Source organism: Dipodomys merriami, unplaced genomic scaffold (genome assembly GCF_024711535.1).
Source record: "Dipodomys merriami isolate MVZ:Mamm:240054 unplaced genomic scaffold, mDipMer1.0.p SCAF_50, whole genome shotgun sequence".
In the NCBI taxonomy this organism is placed as follows: domain Eukaryota; kingdom Metazoa; phylum Chordata; class Mammalia; order Rodentia; family Heteromyidae; genus Dipodomys; species Dipodomys merriami.
Genome location: NW_027206069.1, coordinates 6,740,001 through 6,755,530, shown reverse-complemented (window position 1 = coordinate 6,755,530; position 15,530 = coordinate 6,740,001). Strand labels below are relative to the sequence as shown.

The 15,530-nt window shown below is 52.3% G+C and overlaps 1 protein-coding gene across 1 annotated transcript in view; it reads left to right on the top strand.

Moving 5' to 3' along the window:
• The first annotated feature begins 223 nt into the window (after positions 1-223).
• The window catches only part of Bdkrb2 (bradykinin receptor B2), a 22,785-nt gene continuing 7,478 nt past the window's right edge, over positions 224-15,530 (top strand). Inside the window, exon 1 of the mRNA XM_069997632.1 lies at positions 224-375. The gene's annotated coding sequence lies outside the window, so the exon portion shown is untranslated. The remainder of the gene's footprint in view (positions 376-15,530) is intronic.

Here is a 15,530-nt window from a genome sequence, read left to right as displayed (position 1 = left end):
GATATTTTTGCTGACCCCGGCCTCTCCTGCACAACAGGACATTCTTGGGAGTCCCCCCCCAACCTCCAACAGTGTCCCCAAGACAGGTGGCCTTCTCAGGACAGCCGTCGCCATCCGGGCCTGGACCGTGCAGCCGGGGTTCCAGAAAGTGACGCCAGCCAGGCTCCAGGCAGGGGCAGGCGCAGAGCTGGGCCGGAGGACGCGCCCTGGAGGAGGGCGGTGACATCACAGCCCAGCCCTTGAAAGATGAGCCGTTCCCACTGCCAGCCCAGCTTGGCTCCTGGGCCCCTCTGAGGGGTGGGGACCGCAGTCGGCTGGAGGGGACACGGAGCCAGCCCGGAAGCTCCAAGCACCAGGCAACACACTCCTGACCAGGTGGGTGCCGGGCAGGGGCTGATCCAGCCCCCTCGCTGCCTCTGCCCTGAGGACAGGCGGTCCCAGCTTGGGGAGAACTCAGGTGGCTGGGGTTCTGTGGTACGGGGGAGTCCGGGAAAGCTCCCTTCCTTCTGTAGATCCGCGAGAAAGTAGGAGCTGCGTCGGCCTCTGCTCGACCGAGGATGGAGTGAGCCGCTTGGGGATCCGAGTTGTGTGGAGCTGGGGTGGCCGGGCGTCTCTGGTTGGCGCCAGCAGAGGCAGGCGGGCCTGGGATGCAGTCTCCAGACCCAACTTCCCATCACACTGGTCACCCTGGATCCTGGGTGACACGGGGCACGCTCTGAGACCTCTCTGAGCCTGGGCAAAGTTCTCTGCTCCGCTGGGGAGCAGGGTTTGAGTCCAGTATGGGCTTGATTCCAATCGAGCTTTGAGACCCTCCTGACTTTTTCCTACTTCGTGGTGGAGGGCAGTAGAGGGTCCTGCCCTGGGTTAGAGTCCCAGCTCCACTCACCCCTAGGGGTGACATTACCAGACAAGGTATTTGTGCCAGGTCCTGGGTCACAAAGAAGGCCCCGCAGCTCCTCTTTGTGCCACGTTAGAGGGGGTCTCCCACCCCCCCCCAAGTGCCAGGCATGTAGCTAGTGCCGTTACTAGAGGTGTGGAGCAGGGCTGGATCTGGGAGCCAGGACGGACTGGACAGGCAGCGGGCGCCCTGCTCCTCTGGGCAGGCTGGATCGCGCCCCTGAGTCACCCACAGGAAGAGGTGCCCAGCCAGCCTCGCCCCTACGCCTGCCCCGAGGGAGGCCAGGGTGCCATTGGCACGGCCCTCACTAGCGGCCCTGGAGAAACATCGTCCAGTGCCCTCTGTGCCGGGTAGCAGGGGCTGGAGGACGCCGGGGTTGTGAGCCCTGGAGCTGGGAAGAGAATTTGCCCATTCCCCTAGCCCAGGTGGAGTTGGAGATTAAGTGAGCGTGCGCTTGCCCCCACCAGAGGGACCCCGGAGCCTCGTGCAGCTCCTGGCCTGAACTTTGGGCCTCACCCTCATGCATTGCAAAAGCCCCCACAACTCATAGTTTGGAAGCTTCCCCCCCAGTACAGATGGGGAAGCTGAGTCAGGAGTGGGCTAACTCCTCACAACCCCTTAGCTCAGTCTCTAGAGAGCGCGTCGCACTCTTAGGAGGAGGTGCAGATGGTTGGCTGAGCCTACACCGTGAGGGTGAGGACTTCAAATGAGGCCTAACGGGGCGGACACAGGCCGAGGGGACCCCGCGAAGGGTTGTGTGGGCATGCTAACACCATGACTGGCTGGCCACTGACACCCAGAGTCATGGCATGGAAGGGTGACAGCGGGTCTATTTCTCTCTCATCTGGGCAACTTCCGGTCAGGGAGAGCCCTGAGGCCAGTGCCAGGGGCTCTGGGTTTTGGAGTGGAAGCAGAGGTGCGGTGGACTTCTGAATGGAAACAGGGCTGTGTCTGCACTGCCCCCACTGCAGGGGTGGCAGGTGAGCCAGGTACCGGCTGAATGGCTAAAAGATTGAATGAAGGAGTGAGTGTGGATGGAACGGTAGTCAAAGCACACAGAGCATGTTACTAATGGAAGGAGCAACCTGGAAGGGAGACACATGATATGATGCACACAGTATTCTGCATACAGAACACGCGATCCTGCAAATGGTGATCTAGAAGACAGAGAAGATGCACAGTGCCCAGGGAGGGTCTGGAGGGATGGGGATCTGTGAGCGGAGCTCACAGGGGTCTCGGGGAGCACTACTCTCCGGGGATGGAGGGTAGCCATGCATCTATCCAACCCCAAAGGATGCTCAATGCCCGGAGCAGACCCTGGCGCGACTCTGGGTGTCAGTGGTGGCCAGCCTGCTTAGATTGAGTGGTATCAAATCTACTGCAAGGTAGGAGGTTGGGCAGGGAAGAGGCCAGACACCGGTGTATACATGGGAAGTCTGCACTTGCCTTCAGTTTTGCTGTGAACCTAAAGCTGCTATTTAAAATAAAAGACCCCAGCACAGGTGGTCTGCACATTGCTTTAAGAATTCAAAGGGGCCCCGCAAGTCACATGACCAGAACCTACTAAAACTGGAGAACTTGAGAAGGTGGAGCCCAGCATTGGCTCAGTGCAGGTCAAGAGTCTAAGGGTGGCCTCGTTGGTCAGCCTGCATCAGGAAACACCCGCCTGAACAACGGGTCTGTTTTCTGCTCCTTAGAATGGGGCCCAGCTCTGCTCCGTTGGTCTCTGCAAACTGGAGACTCAAGGCTTCTGATCCTGGCGAAATGCTAAGTTGGGATTCCTCCCCCAGCAGCTCTGGTTTTCCAGGGGTTGGCAGGGGTGGGGGTGGGGAGCTCCTCAGCTGAAGGAGTGAGTGTTCCTCTGACTGCCATCGAAGTGGGACCTGGAAGGGTCTAGAAGCTAGAAAAATAGGATGCTATCTTCTGAGGGGAAAAAGAATAATCACACCTCACAGCAAAGTGGAACACACATGGCTTTGGGTGACCCTGCATCCTAAGTTTTCTTCCCTGTGTGCTGGGACCTTCCTGAGACTCCTTGCCTGAACTGGGTGGTTCACGTCACACAGGAGCAGAAGACTTGTAAGAGGGTGCGTCTTCTCCTCTCTCTCCTCTGCCCTTCCTCCCTGTCCTGCTCCCTTCTCCTTCCTCTCTTCCCCTCCTCCCATCTGAAGCCAGGCAGGGATAGAATCCAACCCCTCTCGTCCTGAGCAAGGATGGTGGTTTTCCTTTATGACTCTCAGTGCCTTCTGCTATAACCATAGAGTCCGAAGTTGTCAAAAATTAGAATCGGTAAGGACCATAAGGGACAGTCCAACTCTAGAATGCTGTGAGGCCAGTGGAAAGTGAGGTAACAGAACAATGTTCCGTGAGGGACAGGAAAACGTTGCAGCTGGAGAGGAGACCTTTCTAGATCTTCTTTAGCATAGTAGGGCACTGCTGCCTAGAAGAATTCTAGCGTTTCCAAGTGCTAGAAGAGAACAAAATCCCACCACACAGAAATAACTGATGCCTGTGGAGATGGAAATTTTCATTACCCTGATTCAACTATTGTTCATTCATTTTCATGCATAGCATTGAATTATCATAATGTGTACCACAAAAATAGGCAAATATTATGTCTTCGATTTTGTGCATGCCTGTCAGTCTGGGGGCTTGAACTCAGGGCCTGGGCACTGTTCCTGAGCTTCTTTTGCTCAACACTCTACCACTTGAGTCACAGCTCCACTTTAAGTTTTATTGGGTTAGTTAATTGGAGATAAGAGTCTCATGGACTTTCCTGCTCTGGCTGGCTTTGAACTGTGAACCTCAGATCTCAGCCTCCTGAGTAGTTCAAATGACAACTGGGAGCCACCAGCACCTGGCATGTCTCAGTTTTTAGAATGAGGTTGGAGTGATAGAGTGCTTGCCTAGCATGCGCGAATCCTGTTTCCATCCCCAGCACCTCCAAGAAATGACAGGGGTTCACAGATTGTTACACACCAAGAAGTGAGGATGTGTGTTCAGGGTGCTCTGTGTGTGTGTGTGTCCTTCCACGCAGTCGTGGACACACAGGACCCACCTGCAAAGAAAGGACGCTGGGGACCGCGGTTATGGGTGGCGCGGGCCGGGCAGCGCTAAGAAACATCACTGTGCTCTCTTTTATACTCTGAGAATGGGGGCGTGCATACCCCTCTACAACAACAACAAAAAGTAAACGTCAAAAACAAACCGGAATGGAACCGAGAGGACAAGATCCTCCAACATTTCTGGTTTCTATAATCCGGGCCTATCCTAAACCTCTGGGTGTGGCCACGGGACTTGAAAAGGAACCAGCTCAGTAGAAAGGCAGCAAGCCGAGGGGCTGGGGGCTGCAGGACAGGCAAGCCTTGGGCATCTAGTACGTGAGGCACTGGAGAGGATCCCAGAACAGCCACCACACACTCAGACTCAGAACCAGGGGAGAAATTGTTTTTCGTGTGTGTGTGTGTGTGTGTGTGTGTGTGTGTGTGTGTGTGTGTGTGTGTGTGTGTGTGTGTGTGTGTGTGTGTGTGTGTGTGCTTGATTAAGCATTCCAGCCAAGTGGGTAATTGATTAGGTCAAATAATTCAAGAAGGAAGAAGATGTGTTAGAGAAAACAATTATTGTGATCAATGGAACTGGTTAAAGTCTGGTCACGGCCAACAAGTGGGTTGGAACTTGCATATAAATTTCATAAGCGTTTAGAAAGGCTGCTCCGGAAAGATAAATTTATAATATAGTAACCGTGTGGTACTAACATGTCCTGTATTTCAACTAAAGTGGAAAATAGGAAAGCAAAGGGAGAGGCAAGCAAAAAGTGTGCTAGAGGCTTTCATCTTACCTGGATGAGGAGAACTTTTCTACTCTTGATGCTAATAGATGGATTTAGGTTCTAGTGTTTGACAAAGATTGAAAGCTGGCCAGGTGCCAGGGGCTCACACCTGCAATCCTAGCTACTCAAGGGGCTGAGGTCCAGAGGATTGTGATTCCAAGCCAGATAGGGCAGGAAAGTCTGAAAGATTCTATTTCCAAATAGCAAAATGCTGGGCTAGAAGCATGCTCAAGTGGTAGAGTGCCAGCCAAGCATGCAAACTGAGCAAGAGTGTATAAGAACCTAAGTTCCTCACACGCCCCAGGAAAAAAAAGCCTGAAATTATAGATGTTTGACAAATGATCAATTGTGATAACACTACTTAACAAACTTAAGGAATGAAGCAAAAGCCATTTTCAGAGAAGTCCTACTTTCAAATTTTTACATTAAGTCATGAAGGTTACAAATAAATTAATTAAATATCCAATTCAAAAACCCAAGTTTTTGACCAAAAAAAAGTAATAGTAAGATAAAGTAATAGTAATAGTAAGACAAGTAATAAAGTAATAGTAATAGTAAGATAAAGTAATAGTAAGACAAGGCCCAAATGGCTAATTAGAAGGCAGGAGAGCATCAATAGCAGTAAGTCATCATGGACTCAGGAAATGTCGGGAGCTGATCTGCCCTGAAGATTTACATCTGTGGACAGACAGAGATTGATGGAGTGTTGCTCAGACAGGTGGTTGAGAGCCAAAACTGGGGTCAGTTTCCAGCCTTGGTGGAGGCTATCATGGAGAGCTACCTGGTTGGGGTCTCCACCAGCTCCCCCAAAAGATACCCTCTAGCCCTTGGGATTTTTGCCGAAGGTCCCCTGTCTTGGACACAATCGTCTCAACCACACAAGGGGGTGGGATGTCTTACGCCATCCCCACTATTCAACTCAGGCCTGGGATCCTTCCATCTTTGGTCCAGTTCTTTATACCTGATCTCACCTAGCCCACAGCCCGGGCTCACAGGTAGGCGATTTAGTCACTATTTAGAAAGTAAGACCAATCAGTTCTGTTGTGGGACGGCCCGGGGTTACCCTCAGCCGATTACGTGCTGTGTGACTCGGGCCTCTGCTTTCCCACTTCTCGGGGGACAATGGCCACTCGGGGGACAATGGCTCTTTCTGAGCCCTTTCTCACCTGAGCATGGCTTTCTCCGGCTGTCACTCACAAAGGAAGCGTTCAGGGTCCGCTGTGGTTTGGGTGTGGCTGACGCAGGTGGTCCACAGGCTCATGTGCTGGAGGTTTGGTGCCTAGGGTGGCAGTATGGGGAAGAGGTATGGAGGGAGCATTTAAGAGGTGGGGGAGAGCGACGCACACCTGTAATCCCAGGAGGTGGAGATAGGAGGATCATGGTCCAAGGCAAGCCCAGGCAAAAATACAAAATCCCGTCTCAAAACTAAAGTGGTGAAAAGCACCAGGGGGATGTGTGGCTCATGGTAGACTGCCTCCCCAGCCAGTGTGCGGATTCAAACTCCAGCATGGCCCATGAAAGAGGCGGGGGTCTCATGAAGGGTCTTGGTGTCACTGGGGGTGTGCCTTCAGGAGGGTTGTGAGCCCCAGGCCCCCAGGCCTCCTGTTGGCCACTTCGGTCTCTCCTCTGACACGTATTCCTGCCGCTGTTATCTGCCATGAGATGATGACCCCGCCCAGGGCGTCCAGCCTGCTCCCTGCTGTTTGAACATCCAACATCCTTCACTATGAGCTGCTCTTTTCTCTTTGAAGTCAACCTGCCTCGGGTGTTTTCTTACAGTGGGGAGGAATGGAGGAATTCAACATCGCAACTGGTCTTTCTCCTGTCTACAGATGACCTCTGTTGGGGTCTGATGTATTTGATGTTGCAGAAAAGCATCAAGCTGGGCTGGATGTGGTGGCACACTCCTGTAATCTCAGCTACTCACGAGTTAAAGATTGGGAGGACGGAGGTTCAAGGTCAGTCTCAGGGATCCAGTTAGCAAGACCCCATTCCAACCAATGTGCCAGATGTGGTGGCACGTGAGCCTGTGGATCACCTGCGTCAGCCACACCCAATCCACAGCGGACACTGACTGCTTCCTTTGTGAGTGACAGCCGGAGAAGGCCATGCTCAGGTGAGAAAGGGGTCAGAAAGAGATGCCATCTCTGAAAACAGGATGAAAAAAGTAATAAGATCTCAGAGACTTAACGCAGCCACAGGGATGGACATGGAAATGAAGACCAGGCCAGGCAAGATCCTGGCCTCTGGCCTGTCCGCCCGCCCTCCCTTGTTTTGTTGGGACAGCAGATTATAGCAAGAGGCTGAGTCCTGTGTTCACACTCGGGCTTTGCTACTCCATGGTGGTCTCTTCATCCCAGCTTCGCCCCGCCCCTCCCGCCCTGGGCTCCACAGTTTTCCAGTTAGCAGAAGCTCAGTGACTCCAGCTGCATGGTGCAGAATTAGTGGCTAGGCGCAACAGGAAAACATTAACAGAACCGTTTGTAAAAGCTTTCAACATTTCATTTCCAATGAGAAAAGGACTGTGCACTTATTTACCAGTTTTCATGTAAGCAAGGCCTTGCCTCTGAACACAAATTGGCTGATTATCCGCTTTACATAAACTAGCCATAATTCTTTCCTTGTCTTTTCTATTTTGTTTTAAACAGAGAAAAAACACAGGACTTCTTTAAATATTCTATTTATATAGAAAATGTGGAAATCACTACAAAGACTCAAGGCAGCCCCAAAGCCACTCATAAGCCCTTGCTCAAAGACAACTCCAAAGGCCATAATTTGATGGGCTGCCTTGAGGAATTCTGCATGGAAATCATGCAGTAGATAGGATCGAGTGCCCAGATTTTCTTCCAAACTTGACAGGGAATCAGACATGGTGGCTTATTTGGGGGCCAGCTTTGGGAAGCGCCATTTTGCCCACCTGCCCAGCAGTCACGGCACAGAGAGACAGTCCTATGCTTAGCCAGTTCTAGCGACGGTTCCTGGACATCAGCTGTGCCCTCTTTCCCTGTTGATTGTACCCCTGCACATGGAGACCTCCTGTGCCTGGGATTTTACTCAGAAATACCATGCAAACAAACAAACAAACAAAAGGAAAAGGCCCTGTTTTGGGATGTCTTTGTTGTTGTTTTTGGTGTGGGGCTTGAACTCAGGGCCTGGTCTCTGTCTCAGCTTTTTCAAACTCAAGGCTGGCACTCTACCACTTGAGCACTCAGGGCTTGGATGTTGTCCCTGAGCTACTTTGCTCAAGCTAGCACTCTACCACTTTGAGCTACAGTGCCACTTGCAATTTCCTGGTAGTTAATTGGAGATAAGAGTCTCATGCACTTTCCTACCTCGGCTGGCTTTGAACCATGATCCTCAGATCTTAGCCAACTGAGTAGCTAGAATTATAGGCATGAGCCTTCCAGGGCCCAGCTTGTTGGTTCTTGAGGTGCTTTGCCCAGTGGCCTCCAAATTGCATTTGTAGGATGCAGACATGGGTAATGCCCTGCCCTCTCCTTGTGCCTGACCCTACACTGGCAAGACATGGGAGCTGCCTTGCCTGCCTCCCTCAGTCTGCAGCTTACCCTTCCCAACTCTGCAAACACCATGGTTGCCTTGGCTTCCTCGGGACAGGATATCAAGGGCAAATCTTTGGAGCTAGACTAGCAGGCATCTCACCAGGTGCAAACTTCTATTAAAAGAACCCTCACACACTTACATACACCAATTGCTCACGCCTGTGATCTAGCTGCTCAAGAGGCTGTGACAGGAGGGCCACAGTTCAGAGCCAGCCCAGTCAGACAAACGTGAGAGGTTCTTGCTGGAAGTGGAGGTGTGGCTCCTGTGGTAGAGTGCTGGCGGTGCTAAAGCTTCGCAAGAGCCAACAGGCCCTGAATTCAAGCCTACACACATGAATAGATGCAACTGACTGATCACCTACTAATACCCTTCCCAGGCTCCGGGAGGCTCGGGAGCTGCCAGTAAGTAGACACAGCACTGCAGAGGGCTTGGGAGCAGGGTGGGGCAGGCTGAGCCCGGTCCTGGCATCCCTGGCTCGCCCTGACACTGCTGGACATCCAGCCACAGGATGGGGAGGGCAGGAGCTCCTGAAGGGTTTTCTTTCTAACTACAGATATTGTGAACTGCAGGAGGAAGGGAGCAAGTTGGTGCACGCAGAGTAGTTCCCAGCCACAGCTTGGAAAGTGGGGATTACCTGACCTGTGGCCCCCCCACCCCGTATGGCCTGCACCCCAGGGGTCAGGGCCTGCTGCAGTCTTCCAACCCTGGGCCAGGTGACCAGTCATCTTAGTGACAGACGTGGGAATGCAGAGTTCTGTTTCCCCACATACCTGCAAGAAGGCAGAGCCAGGGGTAGAATCAGGGCCGTGAGTCTCCTAACATTGGCTCCTCCAGCCTTCACTTCCTACAAATAAGACTCAAGGGAGGGAGACTGTGAGGTAGAGGAGGCCACAGCCTCGCAGCCTCACACGGAAGGCTCAGGGGGAGGACAATGTTGGGACAGAGAGAAGGGAAGGAAGGGATGAGGTCAGTGGCGGTGGGGAGGAAGGAAAGGCCTGAGAATCACGGGGCTCTGTGTAAATTAACCGTTCCCAGTGAAGATTTCCAACACTTCTGTGACCAGACATTCTGAAGCCATCCCTCCCTGGCAACTCAAGTAGGCACTGCCCCTGCGCAACTGAATCTTGGGACAGGGAGCTCACTGCTTCATTTTCTTGGGGTCTGGGGTTATACAAAGGTCTCCAGAATCATCAATTGCGATACATCTCATGGGGAATGAAGGAATGTCAGTCATGAGGAAATGACCATCAGGACAGCTACTTGGGAGGCATAGATTGAGAGGATTGAGGTTTAAGGCCAGACTGGGCAAAAAGTGAGACTTCTTCTCCACCAATAAGCCAGACAAAGTAGCATACACCTGTGATCCCAGCTATGTAAATGGCCAGAGATAAAAGGCTCTTGATCTGAGGCCAGCCTCAGAAACGGCAAGATTCTATCTAAAAAATAATAATTTAAAGCAAATAGGGCTGGGGTGGGGAGGAAGAAGGGGAGGGTAATATGGTTTAGCAGCAGACCACTGACTAGCAAGTACAAGGCCCTAAGTTCAAATCTCCACCCCCCCCTCCTCCCCCAAAAATGAAGGGCCAGAGAAGTCAAGCATTTACCAAAGGCCACAAGTAATCCCTAGGGCTCTGACCGCACACAATATGCCTTTGGTGGCTTTACTTTGCAGTCCAGACAAAAGCCAATGAGCTCCCAGCTTCTAAGAGGAGGTGACATTCGTGATGGCTCTTAGACGCTGCTCTATGTGCTCATTCTTCTTGCCTTCTGCCCGCCAAGTCTTTAGCTGCCACTTAACCCCACACAGAGCCTCGCAACCACGTGGGGAAGTATGAATGAGTGAATGAATGCTCCAAGAAGGCCACTCCCAGGTGGCAAAGGGGCAAAAGCCTGGGTCCCTTCCGGCCTAAGGCTTCGTGGCACAAGGCCCTGAGACTCCTGATATTACAGGAGGTGCAGGAGGGACAAGCGCCAGAGCTAGCTGCTCCAAACCCAGTGTCCTCTGTTCCCCGCGCTCACCCGCTGGGCGGGGCTGGAGCCACTCCCCAACCCCAGGACTGCTTCTCTGAGGCCCAGACTCTGATTTTGTGTCTTTTTCCCCTCCTGTTGGAATCCCAGCAGGACAGGATGAGGGTCACCATTTGCACCTGGTAGAGGAGCCTTGGCAGGGGCCAGCTGCCCTTTCACACTGCCAGGGCGGGGCTGGCATCACCTCCCAGCCCTCAGGGGGCTTCAAGGGGCAGCAGAGAAACAGCCCTTCCTGCCACACCCGCCGTGGCTCCCTTCCCAGCCCCAGGGCCCTGGGGAGCCTCGTTCAGAGGGGCCGCTCCTGTCCGGACCTGCAGCCTTCCTTTCTTATGTGGCTTTGGAAAAGATCCCCATTTCTTCCTGTTATAAGCGACTCCAGTGCGTGTAACACAACATGTGGGGCATCTAGGGACAAGAAGAAGGGGTGTGCTCACCTGTGGGGACCCCAGTCCACTTCTGCAGGGAGGGGGAGGGGGGTCTCCCTGGGGCGGCTCTGGAGTGACACAAAGAACTGCAGGATTGGAGGTGTGGGCTCAAGGAGAAGCTCAGCCATGCGCTGGTGTGGCTGCGCTGGTGTGGCTGCGCTGGTGTGGCTGTGCCCACTGCCTAGGGGGCTCCGAGTCCCTGGGAACAAAGCGGGTGGCATGGGACACTGAGCTAGTGCCCGTTCCTCTGGGACCCCTGGCTTCCATTAGGTTAATCCGGACCTAGGTTTCTGCTTGGGAAAAGGGCAGATGTGACATTTACTTGTACAGTATCAGCACTCTGGTTCCCTATAAACCTGTGTAGGGTAGAGTGGATGGAAAGAGCAGCGTTTATGGAGAAGAGAAAGCAGCAGGTTGCTAGGTGACTTGTAGTTATGAACACCACAGCTGGGCACTGGTGGCTCATGCCTGAATCCTAGCTACTCAGGAGGCTGAGATCTGAGGATCGTGGTTTGAAGCCAGCCCAGACAGGAAAGTTTGTGAGACTCTTATCTCTAATAAACTACTTAGAAAAAGCCAGAAGTGGTATGGGGCTCAAGTGGTAGAGTACTAGCCTTGAGCACAAAGAAGCTCAGAGACAATGCTCCAGACCTCAGTTCAAACCCCAGGACAGGCAAAAAAGAAAAAAATCCCACCAGGCACCAATGGTTCACAACTGTAGTCCTAGCTACTCTGCCTGAGATCTGAGGATGTGGTTCAAAGTCAGACCAGGGCAGGAAAGTCTGTGAGAATCTTTTCTCCAATTAACCAGTAAAAAAGTTGCAGGACAGCTGTCAGGCTTTGAGTTCAAGCCCAGGACCAACACCAAAAAAGAAGAAGAAGAAGAAGATAAAATCTAAGCCCTCATGTCCAAGATTGCCCACCTGTCAGAGCTGGGATTCTGTGAGTCTTTCTCATGGGTCATTTGTGAAACTGGAGTTTTTTACCTCAGGCCAAAACTCCAGGAATCCCATGCCAGGACTGCCCACTCACCCCCGCATGCCAAGCGGACACAAGGTGAAGGCCAGAGAAAAGAGTTCTTATATAGCAAGGTTTGCCATGGGAGACAGTACATCTTCAGCCATTTTGGGGGTACAGACTTTTGCCTGGGGTTTTACAGACAATAGGGGATGTACAGAGTCCTGCTGACTGCTTAAAGAGCCCTGCTCAAGTTGGGCCTGGTTGGTCAGCATTTTAGTCCCTGTTTGGGGAAGGGTTCTGGGGAAGTTGGTATTATTAACAGCACTGGCTAGCACAAACAACGTATCCTCCCAGTGGGTCAGGTGAGTGGTGTGTCCGGGGGTTGGGTGAGTGGGCTGTCCCGGGGTGTTGTCTTGTTCCTTAAACATATTCCAGTCACCATGATGATATTGTTCACCCATGGTCAGCCCTGACCTCCCAGGATCCCAACGTGATAGCACGGTGACTGCAGAATGGCAGAAAAAGCAGCTTTATGAAGTTCTTTTCCCTTTGCTTTTCCTTTTTTTTTTTTTGGTGCCAGTCCTGTGGTTTGAACTTAGGGCCAGGACACTGTCCCTGAGCTTTTTTGCTCTGGTGTTCTACCACTGAACCACAACTTTATTTCTGGCTTTTTGGTGGTTAAGTGAAGTTAAGAGCCTCACAAACTTTCCTAGCTGGCCTGGCTTTGAACCACGGTCCTCAAATCTCAGCCTCTGAGTACCTAGGATTACAGCCATGAGCCACCGGTGCCAGTTACGCGGCTATACGCTGTCCTTACATCTGGCTAGGACATCTCCATGCACCTGCCCTGGTCTGTCACATTTCTGCACATACATGAAGGAGCTTACCTCAGGACACACCAGCCTGTGGACTGAGATTCACCAGAACCCAGGTCCTAGAACACACATGTGTGTGTACACACACACACACACACACACACAAAACCCGCCTGCCAAACTTGTCTCTGGCCCCAAGTCAAGGGTGACTGACATGATGGCATCCAGTGGCGGGAGTCTCACGCGCCCATGAATCTCTGGCACCCAGCAGAGCCCAGCGGGAAGTTAGAACCACACTGTGTGCGTGGCAGCTGCCTGGGGGCGGCCACTTTCCCTGTCCGCTTGCTGGCTCCCCAGCGACTCACCAGTCCTGTGGCCAGCCCAGTAGCCACTGGTGCAGAGTGTCTTCCTCACAGGGATGAAAGAGACAGCGATCCACCCCTGGGCCTGCCCATCAATCAGCTATTCTCCAGGAGGTGCCCTGCACCAAGATACAGTCCAGTGCTGGAGAAGGGATTTGGCCTTTGGGCTCAGCTAGCCCAGGGTTCACATCCTGGAGCTGCCTGTGGCTGTCTGGTTGCCGCCATGTTTCTACCTGGGAAGGATAAGGTGGAGGCTGCGGCAGGTGTGCTGTCAGCACCGCTGTCCTTCGGCGCTGTCCTGCAAAATGTCTGCTGGAGGGACAATGGGGGAAGGCTGCGTCCCCTGTGCTCTGTCTGTCACTATCATGTATGGAGCACCTGCATTTAATGGAGGCGGCGCTCGGTGGGACAGGAAGGTGGTCACAGCAGTTGTAGGAGATGCGCTCTATAAATAGGGCCGTAGGCAGAGGAGGAGGGGAAGGGCAGCTGGAGGGGTGGGCCAGTCGGCGTTCAGCCAGAGACGCGGAGGGAAGGTAGGAGATTTGTATTATGAGGTTTACGTCAAGGAGTTGGTTATGTGTTGCTGTGGCTGAATAAGCACCCCCACACCCTCAGAAGCCAGGGCCAGAGTTCTATTTTCCATAAGCAGAACTGCTTCCTCTCTGTGAAACCTGGGATCTGCTCTAAGACTCCTTCCACGGATTGAATCAGGCCCACCCAAATAACCTGGGCTCATCTCCCTTGTGGAAAGTTCGCTGATGGTGGACTCCAATCACATGGTACCTGTAAAACACCTTCCCAGGATGCCTAGAGTCATATAGGGCAGCCCAGCTGGGAAAAGTAAGTCCAGCCAGGCCAGAGCACAGGACTGAACACAGCACCCGGCCCTTGGGGAGGACAGCAACACAGCAGCAGAGGGGGCTCCGAGGGGAGGGAAGACTGAGGGAGCGTAGGGAAGGTCCTGGGGTAACCAGCCTGTGCAGAGAGGACACAGCACCACAGAAATACTTGCGATAAGAAGGTGTGGCTCAGTCAATGACCAAACCAAACACGGTGTGGGTTAAAGCTGTCTTTTTATGGAGGAAACTGAGGAAAAGTCTTCCCCGTGACTTTCTATGCAAAACCTCAGTAGACAAAAATGGTGGAGTGTAGAAGAGTAAGAAGAGTCTGGTTTCTATAGCAACACAGATGGATGAGAGCTGATGTGGGGAGTGGGAAGGGAGAGTGGAGAGGGTGGAGGTGCATTATTTGCATATACAGAAATGCCACAGTGAGGGGCTTGGAAGGTGGCTCAGTGGTAGAGTGCTTGCCTTACATGCATGAAGCCCTGGGATCGATTCTTCAGCACCACATAAGCAGAAAAAGCCAGAAGTAGCACTGTGGCTCAAGTGGTAGAGCACTGGCCTTGAGCTGAAGAGCTGAGGGACAGCGCCCAAGCCCAGACTTCAGGCCCCACAACTGGCAAAAAACAACACACACACAAAACACACACACACACAAAAAGAAATGCCACAGTGAAATCCCCTCTCTACCTCTAAGGTACACCAATAAAAACCTTAATTTTAAAAAATTTATGGGAATAGAGTATTTAGAACTGTGCCACTAACCGAATGAAACTCTAAGAAAGTGTATTTCTTTACAAAAAAATTATGGGAATAAAAAAAGAGTTGCATTTAGAGATAGATAGCTGGGAGATTTCAATAGCTTTTGGTGTTTTTTTTTTCCCATTGTTGTTGTTATTTTTTCCCTTCTTTTTTGTGATCTTCCTGGGGCCTGAACTCAGGGCCCCAGCAGCATCCCTGAGCTTTTGTGCTCAAGGCTAGCGCTCTACCACTTGAGCCACAGCTCCACTTCTGTCTTTTTGGTGGTTAATTGGAGATAAAAATGTCTCAGATTTCTCTTCTCCAGGCTGGCTTTGAACCTTGATCCTCAAATCTCAGCCTCCTGAGTAGGTTGTACTACAAGTTGAACCACCTAAGCCCAGCCTGTGGTTACTTTTGTTTCTTTCAAACTTTTCTTTTTTTTTTGTAGAGGAAGAGATGTTAGGGTGTCAGATGAAATTGTTCACTTATCAAAACGGCACAGCCCAGTGTTCGAGAAACCAGATGCTGAATGGAGCAATCTGACTGTGGTGAACAGGAAGAGCTACGGAGTGAAATAACCTTCCCCCACTCCCACCCTAGAGTAGAGGCTGGCAAGCGGCTTCATCCTCCTGTGCAGAACACAGGATGGGAGGGCACTCTGCCCCTCTGGCTCCTTCCTAAGTGTTTCCAGAATATTTCAAGCCCATAAAGTGTCCAAATGCTAATAGGGCCCACACGCACATGGCTAGGATTGGATCCAGCTTTTTGATTTGGCTCTTCAGAAGTTCCCAGATCTGATCCCTGAGCCCAACCCTCCCCCCCCCCCCCAGCAGCTGTGGCTTCCTGTCTCAGGAAAAAGGGCGTCTTGGTGCTCAGGCTGCACCTTGGTGCTGAGGCCCCCACCTCCCAGGAATGCAACCAGAGGTTTACCTAGTGATAGCCAATAAACAGCAACCTGACTCAGTCACTGTGCCAGCTGGGCTTTGGAGGAAGACATTCATCCTGGGACCTGACATGTCAAGGAAAGGAATTCCAGCTGCCTGGGTGGTCTGAGGGATTTACCTGATGG